This window comes from Pelophylax lessonae, assembly GCF_965119305.1.
Source record: "Pelophylax lessonae genome assembly, chromosome: 1".
Classification (NCBI taxonomy): domain Eukaryota; kingdom Metazoa; phylum Chordata; class Amphibia; order Anura; family Ranidae; genus Pelophylax; species Pelophylax lessonae.
Genome location: NC_138768.1, coordinates 865,676,810 through 865,695,335, shown reverse-complemented (window position 1 = coordinate 865,695,335; position 18,526 = coordinate 865,676,810). Strand labels below are relative to the sequence as shown.

Genomic DNA, 18,526 nt, shown 5'->3' with positions numbered 1-18,526 from the left:
TTGTAGCTGGAGAGAAAGTCAAGAGGAACAGGGTTCGTGTATGGTTTTCTGGGTCACTGGGGACCACTGGTTGAATGCTTCCACCCCATGTGACCAGTGCTGTATTTTGGCCTAGGCCAACAAGGCCCAGGCCTAGGGCGGCACTTTGCAGGGGGGTAGCAAAAAAGCCACCCCCCCCTCCACCTGCACTTCTATTGGCCACTGGTTGCTAGAGCCACCTCTCTCACCCCCCTCTCTCTCTCTTTCTCTCTCTCATCCACCCCTCCCTCTCTCTCCCCCTCTCTACCTCTCTCTTTCTCTCTCATTCCCCTCTCTCTCACCCCTCTCTCTCTCTCTTTCATCCCCCCTCTCTCTCTCTCTCCCCCTCCCTCTATCCCCCATCTCTCTCTCACCCCTCCTCTATCTCTCTCTCTCATCCCCCCCTCTCTCTCACCCCCATTCTCATCCCCCCTCTCTCCCTCCCCTCTCACCCCCCCTCTCTCTCTCATCCCCCCCTCTCTCTCTCCCCCTCTCTCTATCCCCCATCTCTCTCTCACACCTCCTCTATCCCTCTCTCTCACCCCCCCTCTCTCTCTCTCACCCCCTCTCTCATCCCCCATCTCTCCCTCCCCTCTCACCCCCCTCTCTCTTTCATCCCCCCCTCTCTCTCATCCCCCCCTCTCTCTTTCATCCCTCCCTCTCTCCCTCACCCACCCCCCTCTCTCTCTCCCACCCCCTCTCACCCCCCTCGTGAGATCTCAGGGGTTCATGCTGGGACTTGTAGTCCTTCAATTTTGGAGGGAGTCACATCCGTTAAAAAAGAAGTGGGGCAAATTTACATGGGGGGGGGGGCCCAATTTTAGTCTTGCCTAGGGCAGCACAAAACCAAAATACACCTCTGCACGTGACTCTTGCAGCCATCTTAGGCCCTAGCTCAAAGGCTTGGCGTGTTCTATGCGAGTAGGTAGTGTAGGGAAAGTCAAGAGGGACATAGCTCCTCTGTGATTTTCTTGGTTCACTAGAGTAGCAATCTGGTTGGATGCTGCCGCCCCATGTGACTCTTGCAGCCATCTTAGGCCCTAGCTCAAAGGCTTGGCGTGTTCTAGGCGAGTAGGTAGTGTAGGGAAAGTCAAGAGGAACATAGCTCCTTTGTGGTTTTCTGGGTCACTAAAGTAGAAATCTGGTTGGATGCTGCTGCCCCATGTGACTCTGGCTGCCATCTTGGATCAGGCACAGCCTATTTAAAATCCTGGCATTCAGTTTGGAAGAGTAGGGGTCAGTACCCCACCTGTTAGGGACAGTACTAGCAGTAGGGAAAGGTTCCTGATGAGGATGGAAAGCATAGGGTTGCAACTTCTCTGGACACCTTCCCGCTTGGGCATGAGATGGCCAGGCTTCATTCTGCCCTCTTAACAGTTGCTGGCAGGCCAGCTGAAACCTGCTCTCTTCACATTGCTGGAAACAATGAGTGAACCCTGTTGGGCGCCCTTCCCACTTTGTTTGTTGGAACTGTTGCTGCATTACTTCAATACAAGTTTTCTATTGCGCCTGACTGTGTGAATTATTGCTGTTACACCACCAGGCACCCCACCTACAAGCGAAAGCAATGTGCCGTCATTGGGTTGGATTGGATTCACCACGTCAATAAAGGTGTTTGCATTGGAGTTTGGCCATCCAGAACTTTTTAATTTCTCTGCCGTCATTGGGTTCTTGACAAAGGAGGGGTGCAGGTTGTCCGACATCCACAGAAGGCTACAGATTGTTTATGGAGATGATGTCAATGACAAAAGTCACCTATGACAAGACATTGCTCTTTTCAATGGTGTCATCTCTTAGCACGAGATGATGGCTTCAAGTTCTAACACTATTTCCATCTGAAAAAAGAAATAAGAGAGCCAATGCGCTACCTGAGGTGAGATGGAGTGAGTGGAGCCAATAGTATGTGCCAAATGAGTATTAATAAAACTGAAAAAACTGAAAAGGGATAGAATAAGGTAGAAAAAGCAGCCAATTCTATTCGGTGTCCCCACCATGTGATAGAATAAGAGAAACAATAAAAATAAATAATTCTTAAACATATGTAAAGAGTGTTCAAAACGAATAATCATATATGGAAAGCACCAATATAAGAAAAAGTGCTCAATAGGTGATGAAATAGTGCACAAACAATGTGCTGGAGAAAAGTGGTAGGACAGTGATAGTTCCAAAAATAACACCAGTGATAAATTGTGTTTCCGGACTAAGTTGCCAAAGGAAAAAAAAAATATATATATATATATATATATATATATATATATATATATATATATCACTCCAGTGGATAAAGATAGGTGTAAATATATGGCAATACGCCGAAAATAATGGTAAATACACAAAAATCCCTTGAAAAAGTCACGTGTGCAGTGACGCAATGCGTCGGGAGGAGCCGGGTGACGTCACTTCCAGTTTACGGCCGTAACCAGAAGTCGCATTGTATACCGCATCTGTGGACAGCATTTGAATCTCTGCTTTATTGTAAGTGTCTTTCTACATATTAAAGTTTGTTATTCTGACATACTGCACCGTGATGGCCTTTATTTAATCCCCCCATTTATGAGACACATCTGAGAAGCATTTGGCCACTACCAGCATAGCGTTTTGGAGTGATCCTCACGGAGGGGAGAGAGGTGCACTATTTACATCCCACCATCCATCCCATCCTACAAGCGGCCCTTGGAAGCGCTGGGGTTAGGTAAGCACTAAGCAGGAGGAATATGGTGAGGGAGTTCCCTAAATTTAGTACAGAGCAGGACCGAGACACAAGCAGGAAGGCATCAAATCACAAGCAGGATCAAGGTCAGGGATGAGCAGAAGTTGGCAACGTGCAGGCAATGTGGTACAGAATTGATAGGCAAATCTTAGACAAGAGCCCAGGCTGAGATCATTAACAATAGTAGGCAGCAAACAGACAGGTAAGGGTAATTCAGAATAGAAAAATACAATCTATTATGGCGCAAAAACAGCCGGTAACCTCAGAGGGAATAGATACTAGGTAAACAGTTCATCATTTCACTGGAAATCTGTTGTAAATAAAATAGTAGGCTTTTCCTTAGAGCAGCTCCTCGGCATATAGGAGGGATATCTAAGTGCAGCAAATCAATAATTTATTATAAAAAAAAAATACAAATTGGCCACTCGTGTTGTAGGATTAAAAAGAGCATATCATGTAAAACAAGGTCTTCATCTCTGGAGCGCAGAAAAGCAGTAAAGATCTGGAACAGAGAGGAGCAGAACCACCCGCAGCATAAAAACTTCAAAAATAACAGGATCTGACAGCATAGGAATTGTTGATGATTATTTTGGACGGCGAGGGGCATGGCTACATGTTTCGAGGTGGCAACACTTCTTTTTCAAGCCTGCCTCAGGCAGGCAGAAGAAGGCTTGAAAAAGAGGCGGTACTGCCTTTGAAATGTGTAGCCACACCCCCTAGGTGTCTGAGGTAATCGGCATTAGTTCCCACGCTGTCAGATTGGCTCCTGTTGCTTCTGAAGCTTTCTCCTGCTTGCGGTTCTTCTCTCCTGTGCTCTGGATCAATATGGCTTGGCCTGGGATTAAGAGATGATGACCTTGTTTTGCATGATATGCTCTTTTTAATCCTACAACATGTGAGTGGCCAATTTGCTTTCTTCATTAATAAAGTATCTACAGTATTTGCTGCACTTAGATGTCCCCCCTTGTGTCTTTTTAAAGGCAATCCAGAAGCAGGTCATACAAAAGCTGGGTCAATAACAGTGTCAAGCACATTTAGGACTAAAGATAACAAGAACCCAAGCTAAAAGACCATTCAGCAAAGATCTCATGCAGGTCCCAAGTTTAACTACTGAAACCCATGAGTTTTGGGGTTTCCCCTACAATCTCATGCAGGGCCCAAGTTTAACTAGGCATCTAGGCACCCGTATCTGTGGTGGATGTGCCTGTGCTTCCATGTGCACGCTGTTGTGCGCATGTCCCTGTGTGCATTCCTATTCAGATTGCACAATCTCTCTGACAGCTGACATGCTCATCCTGACAATCCTTAACCATGTGTGTTAGCTTTGTGAATTGAGCCTTATCTCTTCTCTTTTCCTATTTGCCATATTCTGAAATATTCAAACTTGCTGGAGAAGGTAGAAAGGATGACAGTGCTACAAAACTGCTATAAGTCTACTAGTTCTTGTGCATAACAAGAAGAAAAAGCCAACACATTTCACAGGCTGCAAACCCCTGCGCTTAACTGCTGAAGTATTTGAAGATAAAAGTGCAAAACAATGTGCAAATAAATAGGATAGGAACCATGCTGGTGTAGGTTGCCAATAATTTAATGGTGACATGTAACTGCATGATTACCTTTTTACTTGCAAACTGTTCTTCACTTTCATCTGCATTTAATGCAGTAATTAAACCCTGATGAAGGAGAGTTGTCAGGAATGTAGTATCAGTTATCAGACCAGGACTTGCTGTTTGGCTAATGCGCTTGCTAATGGGCATAAGCAAAGAAGACAGCATGCTCATTTGCCCAAGTGTATGAGCACGTGCATGCTCTAGTCTTGTGCTGTATGGTCTTCAGCCTTATCCCCGTTATCCAATCTCAATATGCATCCATGATCCTGTTACCGACCTAGCTTCTGTTCTGACCTTGCTCTTGGATTTTCCTTACATGCTAATTTCTTCTATCAGCCTCCGCTACTGACCCCAGCCTGGACAATTGACCATGCTCTCGGTATCTCACTGCCTGATAGTTGTTAACCTCTGCCTGGTTCTGACTGTGATTCTATGTACATCCCAGAGTGCGCCATCCACTGAACAGTGCCACCCCAGCACATCACCGGCTAGACCTCTGCTCGTCAGATCCCAGTACTTTTAAGTTCCTGTTCACAGTGGCTACACCCTGGCCTTTTTTTCACCCCTGTAGTCCCTGTCTCACTATCTAGGGTTGCTTGGACGGGAACTGTGCAAGAGGCCACCCTTGTCATTTCAGGCTCTGCATACAGGTACATGACAGGAGTTTTGAGCCCTCAAAATGTGTTGGGTTTCTCTGTTTTTATGCATAATAAAGATCTACTGGATCCATCTAAGTTTCTCATCTTTTCAAGTGTTATGGCAACACCCCCATACACATGACATAGGCTCACTCAAGGGACAGGGTCTAGCACCAACTGGTTTTCACAAGAGCTTCTGATAGTAGAGATGGGTCAGGAGCTTTAATGGTCCCTGGAAGTGTTTGCTGCAGGCTGGTACCTGGTTGGGGCCCTTGAAATTTCCTCACCAACAGAAAGGCTAAGGTATGATAACTGTACACTATCAACAAGAGAATAGTCACGTCCAGGCATTGGTTTGGGCAGGTAGAAACCAAGAGAGTAATTAGGTCCATGCAGGATTCAAGGCAGACAGCAACCAAGAGAGTAATCAGGTCCGGACATGGTCTGAGACAGGGAGCAACCAATAGAATAATCAGGTCCAGGCAGGGGGTGGGGTAGGCGGCAACCAGGAGAATAATCAGATCCAGGCAAGGAATGAGGAAGGTGGCAATCAAGAGAGTAATCGGGTCCAGGCAGGGTTTGAGGCAGGTGGCAATCCACAGAGCAGTACAGTCCAAGCAAGGGTTGAGGCAGGTGGCAGGAATTTAGGCAGGCAGCAACCAAGAGAGTACTAAGGTCCAGGCAGGAATTTAGGCAGGCAGAGTAGTCAGGTCTAGGCAGGAGTCATCACAGGCAGTGACAAAGAATGCAGTCAGGTCAAGGCAGCAATAGAGGCAAGCAGCAAACAAGAGTAGTCACATCCAGGCAGGAATAGAGGCAGGCAGCAACTAAGGAGAGTAGTCACGTCTAGGCAGGAATTGAGGCAGGCAGCAACTAAGGAGATTAGTCACGTCTAGGCAGGAATCGAGGCAGGCAGCAAACAATAGAGTAGTCATGTCCAGGCAGAAGCCAAGGCAGGCAGCAACCAAATGAGTAATCAGGTCAGGCAGGATCTGTGGCAGGCAGTAACCAAGAGTGTAGTCAGGTCCAGGCAGGAATTAAGGCAGGCAGTAACCAAGAGAGCAGTCGGGTTCAAGCAGGAATAGAGGCAGGCAGCAACCAAGAGAGTAGTCAGGCCCAGGCAGGAATTTAGGCAGGCAGCAACCAAGAGAGTAGTCAGGTCTAGGTGGTAAACCCCCCAGGCCGCGACCAAGAGAGCATTCAGGTCCAGGTAGGAATCGAGGCAGGCAGCGACAAAGAAAGTAGTCACATCCAGGCAGGAATTGAGGCAGGCAGCAACCAAGAGAGCCGTCAGGTCCAAGGAGGAATAGAAGCAGGCAGCAACCAATAGAGGAGTCACGTCCAGGCATGAATCAAGGCAGGCAGCAACTAAGAGAGTAGCCAGGTCCAGGCAGGAATTGAGGCAGGCAGCAACCAAGAGAGTAGGCAGGTCTAGCCAAGAATTGAGGCAGGCGGCAACCAAGAGAGTATTCTTGTCCAGGCAGGAATTGAGGCAGGCAGCAACCAGAGAGTAGTCAGTTCCAGGCAGGAATCGAGGCAGTCAGCAACCAAAAGGGTAGTCAAGCCAGGCAGAAATCGAGGCATGCAGCAACCAAATGAGTAGTCAGGCCAGGCAGGAATTGAGGCAGGCAGCAATCAAGATAGTAGTCAGGTCCAGGCAGGAATTTAGGCAGGCAGCAACCAAGAGACCAGTCAGGTCCAGGCATGAATAGAGGAAGGCAGCAACCAAGAGAGTAGTCAGGTCCAGGCAGGAGTTTAGGCAAGCAACAACCGAGAGAGTAGCCACATCCAGGCAGGTATAGAGGCATGCAGCCACCAAGAGAGTAGTCATGTCCAGGCAGGAATCAAGGCGGGCAGCAACCAACAGAGTAGTCAGGTCCAAACAGGATTTGAGGCAGGCAGCCACCAACAGAGTAGCCACATCCAGGCAGGAATCAGGGCAGGCAGCAACTAAGATATCAGCCAGGTCCAGGCAGCAACTGAGACAGGCAGCAACCAAGAGAGTAGTCAGGTCCAGGCAGGAATTGAGGCAGGCAGAAACCAAGAGAGTAATCAGGCCAGGCATGAATTGAAACAGGCAGCAACCAAGAGAGTAGTCAGGTCCTGGCAGGAATTTAGGCAGGCAGCAACCAAGAGAGTAGTCAGGTCCAGGCATGAATAGAGGCAGGCAGCAACCAAGAGTGTAGTCGAGTCCAGGCTGGAATCAAGGATAGCAGCAACCAAGAGAGTAGTCAGGTCCAGGCAGGAATTGAGGCAGGCAGCCACCAAGACAGTAGTCATGTCCAGGCAGGAATCAAGGCAGGCAGCAACCAAGAGAGTAGTCAGGATCAGGCAGGAATTTAGGCAAGCAACAACCAAGAGAGTAGCCACATCCAGGCAGGTATAGAGGCATGCAGCCACCAAGAGAGTAGCCACATCCAGGCAGGTATAGAGGCATGCAGCCACCAAGAGAGTAGTCATGTCCAGGCAGGAATCAATGTGGGCAGCAACCAAGAGAGTAGTCAGGTCCAAGCAGCATTTGAGGCAGGCAGCCACCAACAGAGTAGCCACATCCAGGCAGGGATCAAGGCAGGCAGCAACCACGAGAGTAGTCAGGATCAGGGAGGAATTGAAGCAGGCAGCAACCAAGAGAGCAATAAGGTCAGGCAGAGGTTGAGACAGGTGGCAGCCAAGAGAGTAGTTAAGCCAGTCTTCGTCAGGAAAGCAGATCAGTGCAACAGCCAGACAGCAAAAGACTACACAAACTATAGGCAACAGGTCAACTCTGCATGCCTGTGGAACTACAGGTGACAGAATGACCGTGCATGTTTGTAAAACTAAAGGTAGCAGCTAACCTGCAGAACTGATCTCTGACACAAGATTCCTCTGGGGACCCCCTAGGGCAGTGATTGCAAACCTTGAAAACCCAGATGCTTTGGAACTGCATTTCCCATGATGCTTAGCTACACTTCAGAGTGCATGGGCATCATGGAAAATGTAGTTACAAAACATCTAGGGTGCCAAGGTTCGCCATCACTGCCCTAGGGATACCCCAGTTGACAAAGAGCCACCTATTGAATTTGGCTCTAAAGCCATATCTCTTCAGTCCCGGAGACCAGTGCTCCACCAACACATTTACTAATGTGTTAATTAATAATAATATGGATCTTCCACCTTGTCAGAACTTGTTTGATAAACATGTACAGTATATAAAAATGTTAAATATTCCTTATTGCTTCCTAAAAACCTGTCAGCTGTGGTTTCTGAACAATGGTAATGGCACAATGATAATTGAAGTACTTGGGGGCAGAGTTTCCTACCATCAAAACTCACCGCACAGCAAGATGGGAATTTATTTAGCTGTCTGCACTGGAGACCCTGGGGGGCATTTTCTTTCTCCTCGATGTCTCAGTTTAACACCTTATATCTTTTATCTTTTGTAGTCTACCTTAACATCATACATGCTTTCCTTGGGATAGATAGAGCAAAGTATGTTTATAAATGGCATGGTAGGCAAGTGGTTAAATGAGTATTGTATTGGATTTATGAGCCAGTGAAGGGCTTTTCGAATTTACCACTTAAGGACCAGGCCTATTTCTGACATTTGTTGTTTACAAGTTAAAATCAGTATTTTTTGCTTAGATTATTTATTTACTTAAATTACTTAGAACCCCCAAACAATATATATATATATATATATATATATATATATATATATATATATATATATATATATATATATATATATATATATTTTTTTAGCAGAGACCCTAGAGAATAAAATGGAGATTGTTGCAATACTTTATGTTACACTGTATTTGCACAGCGGTCTTACAAACGCAAAAAATACAAATAAAAAAGTAAGAAAACAGTAAAGTCAGCCCATTTTTTTTCTGTACCAAACATTGGTACTTAAAAATCGACATATATTGATGCGAATTGCGTATGCGTTCGCTTCTGTGTGCGCGCTCAGGCGCTTTACATTTTTTTTTCTTATTTATTTTACCTTTTATTTTTTATTTTTACACTGTCCCTTTAAAAAAAAAAATCACTTTTTTCCTATTACAAGGAATGTAAACATCCCTTGTAATAGAAATAAGCAGGACAGGACCTCTTTATTGTGAGATCTGGGGTCAAAAAGACCTCACATCTCACATCTACACTTAGCAAAAAAAAAAAAGTCATTTTTTTCTCAGCAAGAAAAAATATGGGCCCTTTAAGGGCATTGGGCAGACGAGACGTGTGGGGTCGCTTCTGTCCCCCAAGGCCATAGAGTTGAGCAGGGGCCATCTTGTCCTCACTCGACTTCCTGCACAGCACCTCAGAGGACCGGATTGTTTTCCCTGCTATTGACGGGGAAAACAACTGGGAAGCGGGGGGGGGGGGGCCTCTCCCGCCGGCCATAGAAGTGATCCCCTGTTGGGATTACTTTTATGTGAAAGAGGACCAAGTAAGAAAATACCGGGGTTATGGCAGCTATCTGCTGCCATAACTCTGGTATTTAACATCAAAGAACCGACGTAAAACTGCGACAGGTGGTCCGGAAGTGGTTAAAAGTGATCACTTGCTGCTTGTGGTGGTCCCAGGGCTCTCTTGTTACTTAGAGGGCCCGGGAAACAGCTTGCCCTGTAAGAGTAGAAGGAACTCAGGGAACATCCATTCCCCAAACCTTCCTGCAATTAATGACCCTGGAAGGGATGTGTGTTATTTTACTTCCAGGGTCACAGCTGTCAGTTCTAGTGTAGCCAAGAATCTGTGCTTGAATTGGAGAGCAAGTAGAGACATTGGGGGGTCTAAAAGACCCCCAATGCCTCCAAAAAGAGCACCTATCACCTGCCCATTAAATTAAATAGGGGGGTTGTTAGTACCCTTGGGATTGCAATAAAGTAAAAAAGAAAGAAATAAAAAGTGTAAAAAAAACAAAAAACAAATATATATAAAACAAATTAAAGTAATTTTAAAAAAATGTAAAGCACCCCATTCACACCCCCCTGCACTTTGTGAATGGGCAACAGTCTTCTGAGACCTGTGGAGTGTCCCAGAAGGCTGCGGGGTAAGGAGGGGGGGCGAACTTCTGGCTCAGTTTGTTGTGGCAAACCAGGTACCCGCTCCCCCCTCCCGTCCAAAAATGCCAAATGTGGCAGCTGAGGAAGTGAGGGGTGGAGGGGGGGGGGAGGAGGCAGGCAAGCAGGGCTTTCCCTTTTGGGTGGTGCTCCACTAAAACTCTAAACTGATAATCTGTAAAGACTTTTAAAGTGTTGCCTGTGGAGAATTAGGGGTACTAACGTTTTTGGCGATTTCACAGGCGTAAGCAATTTTAGGACTCCTTGATATCTTTATTGAACGCAACCCAAACTTTTATTAAAAAAATAAATAAAATAAATAAAAATAACACTATACATCCTCTACCACCACCACCACCCAACAACCCCCCCCCCCCCACCACTTGTTTCCATTCTCTGCTGATCTTACCTCCATGGTGTAATGATATCCTGTAATGGACACACGAAAAGCTGTAGCAAGCTGCCATGTTGTTCAGTCATTATAGGTCAGCCATGACAGTCTTGCAGAACAGTTACACATACAGCGATATTATTCCCCCTCCCTCCTCCTTTAATTCATGGAATGCTTAGGATTTTACACTTCAAAAGAGCCATTATCTCAACTCAGAGACATCAAAAAACAGCACTTAGGCCTTTGCAGAGCTGTAAACCGCTAATTGAGTCCTGGCAGGATGTCTATTTCTTCTGTGCAGGCCTATCGTAAAACTTTGACCAAATCCTTTATGGATAACCAGATCTAATGGGGATCGTAAAAGGCAATCATGGAGCCCTGCGCAATTCAAAATTTCACAAATCCACACACGATTTGTAAACTCAGACAGGAACATGACACATTAATAATAAGTATATATTTGGATGAGAAATTTCATACTGAACAAATTAAGGTCATACATGACCACACTAGCACATATAGAAGGGAAGATGCCTGTCAGATATTCTCTGGTTGACAAGTTTGTCTGAGCTACCCTGTGTTTAGTATCTCTGGATGCGAGATTAAATGCTGAACCATAATCTATCAGTTTCCAGAATGTAACTTGTACATATTGGAAGATATGAATAGTGGTATAAATCTGTGTGTAAGGGAGGGACCTGATATTGTCATAAACCCAGGACAGCCAATAGACACTCTTTTTTATTGGTCAGGGGCATCTGTCAACACCCCTTTGATCCCAGAGAAAAAGAGAGATCCCTTAACAGTTGGGAGTTCTCATGGTCCATCAAAGCAGGAACATCAAGTTTGAGAACCAATACCACCTGGCTCATCGACTGAACTCTGATAATACCCAGGACATTGATTGCAAGTATTCTTACTCCTCAATTCTACCTTATTTCTCTGTTGCTGAATTATGTCTTTATTTCTTTGAAACACCTTTTTTTCTGTAAATATTTTATTTGCACCAACTTTGACCTTTTCATTATTAAAACCTTATTTTAAAAAGTGTTATCCTTGTCCCTAAGCTCTTAATGCAAGCTAACAAAGAACTTGTCTCTTGAAGAGTGCTACTCTATAGGATAAATCCTATGAATCCACACTGAACAAAATTATAAACGCAACACTTTTGTTTTTGCCCCCATTATTCATGAGCTGGACTCAAAGATCTAAGACTTTTTATATGTACACAAAAGGCCAATTTCTCTCCAATATTGTTCACAAATCTGTCTAAATCTGTGTTAGTGATCACTTCTCCTTTGCCGAGATAATCCATCCACCTCACAGGTGTGGCAGATCAAGATACTGATTAGACAGCATGATTATTGCACAGGTGTGCCTTAGGCTGTCCACAATAAAAGGACACTCTAAAATGTGCAGTTTTACTGTATTGGGGGGTCTGAAAACCAGTCAGTATCTGGTGTGACCACCATTTGCCCCATGCAGTGCAACACATCTCCTTGGAACAGAGTTGATCAGGTTAGTGATTGTGGCCTGTAGAATGTTGGTCCACTCCTCTTCAATGGCTGTACGAAGTTGCTGGATATTGCCAGGACCTGGAGCACGCTGTCATATTCGCCGATCCAGAGCATCCCAAACATGCTCAATGGGTGACGTTTCCGGTGAGTATGCTGACCATGCAAGAACTGGGATGTTTTCAGCTTCCAGGAATTGTGTACAGATCCTTGCACCATGGGGCTGTGCATTATCATGCTGCAACATGAGGTGATGGTCGTGGATGAATGGCACAACAATGGGCCTCAGGATCTCGTCACTGTATCTCTGTGCATTCAAAATGCAATCAATAAAATGCACCTGTGTTCATTGTCCATAACATACGCCTTCCCATACCATAACCCCACCGCCACCATGGGCCACTCAATTCACAACGTTGACATCAGCAAACACCTCACCCACACGGCGCCATACATGCTGTCTGCCATCTGCCCTGTACAGTGAAAACCTGGGATTCATCCGTGAAGAGAACACCTCACCAAAGCGCCAGGCGCCATCGACTGTGAGCATTTGCCCACTCAAGTGGGTCCTGCAGGCTCCACCCACTACAGGCTCCCTGCAGGAAAACTACAGGTGGGGGTGGAGACATTACCAGTCACCCTGGCACAAGGAGAGGGAGCAGAGCTGTGGGAGGGGCCCAACAGGCTCCACCTACTACAGGCTGCTGCAGGAAAACTTCAGGAGGGGACGGAGACAAGACCAGTCACCCTGCACAAGGAGACAGAGCAGAGCTGTGGGAGGGGCCCTGCAGGCCCCACACACTAAAAGATGCATGCAGAGAACTAGAGGAGGGGGCAGAGACAAGACCAGTCACCCTGCACAAGGAGAAAGAATAGAGCTGTGGGAGGGGCCCAGCAGGCTCCACCCACTACAGGCTGCCTGCAGAAAACTACAGGAGGGGGCGGAGACAAGACCAGTCATCCTGCACAAGGAGAAAGAGCAGAGTTGTGAGAGGGGCCCAGTAGGCTACACCCACTACAGGCTGCCTGCAGGAAAACTACAGGAGGGGGCGGAGACAAGACCAGTCACCCTGCACAAGGAGACAGAGCAGAGCTGTGGGAGGGGCCCTGCAGGCCCCACCCACTAAAGGATGCATGCAGAGAACTACAGGAGGGGGCAGAGACAACACCAGTCACCCTGCACAAGGAAAGAGAGCAGCAGTGAGCGGTCTCTGTTACAGGAAGTCTCACACTGGATTACTGCACAGATCTGGATTACACTCCCCATGAACCCCTGCAGTTCTCTTGGGGTTGATGGGCGTGTCTTTCAGTGACCACCAATAACAGCCTTCCTCTTTTTTTGGCATTGGGTGGGTTTTCAGCACATGGAGCCCTGCTCCTACTCTTCTCTATCTTCCCATCCATCTGCTCAGTACATTGGGGAATGGAGAGAGCCATGATGAAAGCACCATGGGTGGTCCTGTCAGTTCCCGGGCCGTGTCTTTGCACTGATTGCACCATGAATGAAAGAAACAAAATCCAATGAATGAAAGGAGTGGGCCAGGGGCAGTCAGGCTGAAGGGGAAAGGGCCAGAGGATCCTGGACGTCCTCCAGCCAGGAAATTAGGTGGCCTCCATCTGACTTGCAGCGGCTTCTAATGCACATTGTGAGAAGCTCAGAGTGTTCGGTGAAATCAGAGAAAGCAACTCCCGGTCCAGGAGAGAAGCCGGTACAACTGTGCAAGACTGAAGGGAAGGCCGGAGGTGGCATTTAATGATGTTTCCCGATGTTGCAGTGTGTAATAGCGGTAATTGCTTACCTGATGGGGGGGGGATGATTTTCCAGGTTGTAGTCGGGTCTCAGCATGCAGCGTGTAAGAATGAAATACTTCACCTGGCAGATTTCCTCCCCCTCTGGGCTTTATTACAGTAACAATAGACAATTATATTCTATGGGGAAAATGCTGCAATTAGATCCTTACCTGCTACAGCGGGAATCAAACAGAAAATCCCCGGGAGTTCCCAGCAGTTTTATTTCCTCAACCCCCCCCCCCCCCCATAGTGTAGTTGTGGGTTGAATAAAGACACCCTTTATCTGAACACACAGCGAAAAATAAATGGTGTCTGTGTTTTTCTGAAAGTGGACCTGTCATCGCATATACAGTGAGGGGAAAAAGTATTTGATCCCCCGCTGATTTTATACGTTTGCCCACTGTCAAAGAAATGATCAGTCTATAATTTTAATGGTCGGTTTATTTTACCAGTGAGAGACAGAATAACAACTAAAATATCCAGAAAAACGCATTTCAAAAAAGGTATAAATTGATTTGCATTTTAATGAGTGAAATAAGTATTTGAACCCTTCGCAAAGCATGACTTAGTAGTTGGTGGAGAAACCCTTGTTGGCAATCACAGAGGTCAGACGTTTCTTGTAGTTGGCCACCAGGTTTGCACACATCTCAGGAGGGATTTTGTCCCACTCCTCTTTGCAGATCTTCTCCAAGTCATTAAGGTTTGGAGGCTGACGTTTGGTAACTCGAACCTTCAGCAACCTCCACATATTTTCTATGGGATTAAGGTCTGGTGGCTGGCTAGGCCACTCCAGGACCTTAATGTGCTTCTTCTTGAGCCACTCCTTTGTTGCCTTGGCCGTGTGTTTTGGGTCATTGTCATGCTGGAATATCCATCCATGGCCCACTTGCATTGCCCTGGCTGAGGGAAGGAGGTTCTAACCCTAGATTTGACAGTGCATGGCCCCGTCCATCGTCCCTTTGATGCAGTGAAGTTGTCCTGTCCCCTTAGTGGAAAAATACCCCCAAAGCATAATGTTTCCACCTCCATGTGGGACGGTGGGGATGGTGTTCTTGGGGCCATAGGCAGCATTCCTTCTCCTCCAAACACGGCCAGCTGAGTTGACGCCAAAGAGCTTGATTTCAGTCTCATCTGACCACAACACTTTCACCCAGTACTCCTCTGAATCATTCAGATGTTCATTAGCAAACTTCAGACGAGCCTGTACATGTGATTTCTTGAGCAGGGGGACCTTGCGGACGCTGTAGGATTTCAGTCCTTCTCAGGGTAGTGTGTTACCAATTGTTTTCTTGGTGACTATGGTCCCAGCTGCCTTGAGATCATTGACAAGATTCTCCCGTGTAGTTCTGGGCTGATTCCTCACCGTTCTCATGATCATTGAAACTCCAAAGAGGTGAGATCTTGCATGGAGCCCCAGACCTCTTTCACTTCTCTATGATGACATCACAGAGCTGGTGGATGTTGGAGACCTTGCGCTCCTCCACCTTCCGTTTGAGGATGCCCCACAGATTCTCAATAGGGTTTAGGTCTGGAGACATGCTTGGCCAATCCATCACCTTTACCCTCAGCTTCTTTAGCAAGGCAGTGGTCATCTTGGAGGTGTGTTTGGGGTCGTTATCATGTTGGAATACTGCCCTGTGACCCAGTCACCAAAGGTAGGGGATCATGCTCTGCTTCAGTATGTCACAGTACATGTTGGCATTCATGGTTCCCTCAATGAACTGTAGCTCCCCAGTGGCAGCACTCATACAGCCCCAGACCATGACACTCCCACCATCATGCTTGACTGTAGGCAAGACACACTTGTCTTTGTACTCCTCACCTGATTGCCGCCACACACACTTGACACCATCTGAACCAAATAAGTCCATCTTGGTCCCATAAGACCACAAGACATGGTTCCAGTAATCCATGTCCTTAGGCTGCTTGTATTCAGCAAACTGTTTGCGCACTTTCTTGTGCATCATCTTTGGAAGAGGCTTCCTTCTGGGACGACAGCCATGCAGACCAATTTGATGCAGTGTGCGGCGTATGGTCTGAGCACTGACAGGCTGACCCCCCACACCTTCAACCTCTGCAGCAATGCTGGCAGCACTCATACTGAATGGCGGCTGGTGCTCAAATTTTTTTTGGGGGGGGGGGCACAAACAGAAAAATGTAATGGGCATTGCTTTGGGGCAAAAAACGCGGTAAAAAATTGCGTGACTTTGAGATCACAAAAGTGTGAAAGGGGTCTTCAGTAATCAAGGTATAGTGTGCCCCCTTCAATGCAGAGTGACCAGTGACCAGTGTGCCCCCTTCAATGCAGAGTGACCACTGTGCTCCCTTCAGCGCAAAGTGACCAGTGACCAGTGTGCCCCCTTCAATGCAGAGTGACCAGTGATCAGTGTGCCCCCTTCAATGCAGAGTGACCAGTGATCAGTGTGCCCCCATCAATGCAGAGTGACCAGTGATCAGTGTGCCCCCATCAATGCAGAGTGACCAGTGTGCCCCCTTCAATGCAGAGTGACCAGTGACCAGTGTGCCCCTTCAATGCAGAGTGACCAGTGACCAGTGTGCCCCTTCAATGCAGAGTGACCAGTGACCAGTGTGTCCCCTTTAATGTAGAGTGACCAGTGTGTCCCGACGGCCGTGTACCGTCTGAGGGGTGACACCCAGGGCTGGCCGCCGGACTGCCATCACCGCTCACTTACACAGGAGAGCGGAGCAGAAGGCACTGAGGCAGAATGGGAGAGAGAGAAACAGCAGCGCTTAATAGACAGTGGGAGCTGCCGAAGTTAACATTCTAAGTTAATAAGCAGGTGATTGGTTGCTAGGACCCCCTAGCAACCAATCACCTGCTATTAACTTGTAAAGTTACCTCTGGCAGCTCCCACTGTCTATTCGGGGCTGTGGTTTCATTCTGTCTTAGTTCTTCCTGCTCCCTGCTCCGCTCTCCTGTGTTTCTCCTCCCCTCGGCATGCCCAATTAAGGTAGGAAGGGCGAGAGCTGGGAGGAGCTGTGCAATTTAAAGGTGTCCATGGGGGGCTGTGTAAAGTAAAAGGGGTCATGAGGCTGTATAATGTAAAGGGGTCCATGGGGGCTGTGTAATGTAAAGGGGTCTATGGGGGTCTGTGTAATGTAAAGGGGTCCATGGAGGGCTTTGTAATGTAAAGGGGTCCATGGGGGGCTGTGTAATGTAAAGGGGTCCATGGGGGGCTGTGTAATGTAAAGGGGTCTATGGGGGGGCTGTGTAATGTAAAGGGGTATCTGGGGGGGCTGTCTAATGTAAAGGGGTTTATGGGAGAGGCTGTGTAATGTAAAGGGGTCCAGAGCTGTGGGGGGGGGGGGGCTGTGTAATGTAAAGGCATTAATGGGGGGGCTGGGTAATGTAAAGGGGTCCATGGGGGGCTGTGTAATGTAAAGGGGTCAATGGGGGGGGGGCTGTGTAATGTAAAGGGGTCTATGGGGGGGCTGTGTGATGAAAAGGGGTCTATGGGGGGCTGTGTAATGTAAAGGGGTCTATGGGGGGGGCTGTGTAATGTAAAGGGGTATATGGGGGGCTGTGTAATGTAAAGGGGTCTATGGGAGAGGCTGTGTAATGTAAAGGGGTCCCGAGCTGTGGGGGGCTGTGTAATGTAAAGGCGTCAATGGGGGGGGCTGTGTAATGTAAAGGGGTCTATGGGGGGCTGTATAATGTAGAGGGGTCCATGGGGGGGGCTGTGTAATGTAAAGGGGTCCCGAGCTGTGGGGGGGCTCACTCTCTGGTGGTCTCACTCTCTGGTGGTGGCCTCACTCTCTGATGCTGGTCTCACTCTCTGGTGCTGGTCTCACGGTCTCACTCTCTGGTGGTCTCACTCTCTGGTGCTGGTCTCACTCTCTGGTGGTCTCACTCTCTGGTGGTGGTCTCTGGGTTATAAATTGGTCACAGTCTCAGAGGAGGTTACATACTTGTGGCCAATGGTGAGGTCTGTGTGGCCAATGGTGAGGTCTGTGTGGCCAATGGCACGCCAAACTGCTCCTGGAGGAAGGCAGCATGCGGCTGAAGTAGAGAGCAAAGCCGCTGCTTCCTCTGTACGGCTCCTCCTCTCACAGGCAGAGTGCATTTGATATCACTCCGCCTGTGAGCCGGACCTACAAAGGAAGTAGCGGCTCCGTTCTCACACACTGCAGGACTCAATGATGACTCAGACTCACTGTGTGTGTGTGACAGCTGCTCTCACTGCCTTACCGGGATATTGCCCTGAGCTTGCGGGTGTCCGTGAGCTCAGGGAAGAATGCGGGAGACTGACCGTTCTTCTCTCTCAGCAGGGAGCGATTGTGGGTGTCAGGCGGCAATCGTAGCCGCCTGACCCGTCTATCGGACTCCCCGCTGCCGAGTGGGGGCGGGAGCTCGCCGGCGGTGGCGCACGCTTGCCCCCTAGTTGCAGGCGCACAGCGGACGTAGACCTACATTGGTTCACGCAGGAGGGCCGCCCTGCCGCAGTATAACTGGACAGACAGAAAAGACAAAGCTCTCCATTAAGTGTGGCCCCGATTTATTTCTTTTTTTTCTTTTTTTTTTTTTCTTGTCTAAGTAAAGAAATGTCCCAGGTATGTTTACATTGTTTAGATTCATAGATTGAATTTCTTTCTTACCTTCTCCCTGCAGCAATTTCTGATTATAATCACAAAGGAAATTCCTGAGCCTCTGAAAGATATTCATTACAGAATCATAATTCTCTTTCACACCCCAATCATCTGAGAACATATTTTAAATCTGAGCTGTCCGTCCTCTAAGTAGCAGATGGGACGACTGACGCGATAATTACGATACAGAAACATTTTTTATTT

At 47.5% G+C, this 18,526-nt stretch overlaps 1 protein-coding gene across 1 annotated transcript in view; it reads left to right on the top strand.

The window, feature by feature from the left end:
* Positions 1 to 18,526, top strand: part of LOC309550265 (eotaxin-like) — a gene marked incomplete at its 3' end in the record, with an annotated part of 902,909 nt that overhangs the window by 495,539 nt on the left and 388,844 nt on the right. The gene's annotated exons all lie outside the window — the stretch shown is intronic.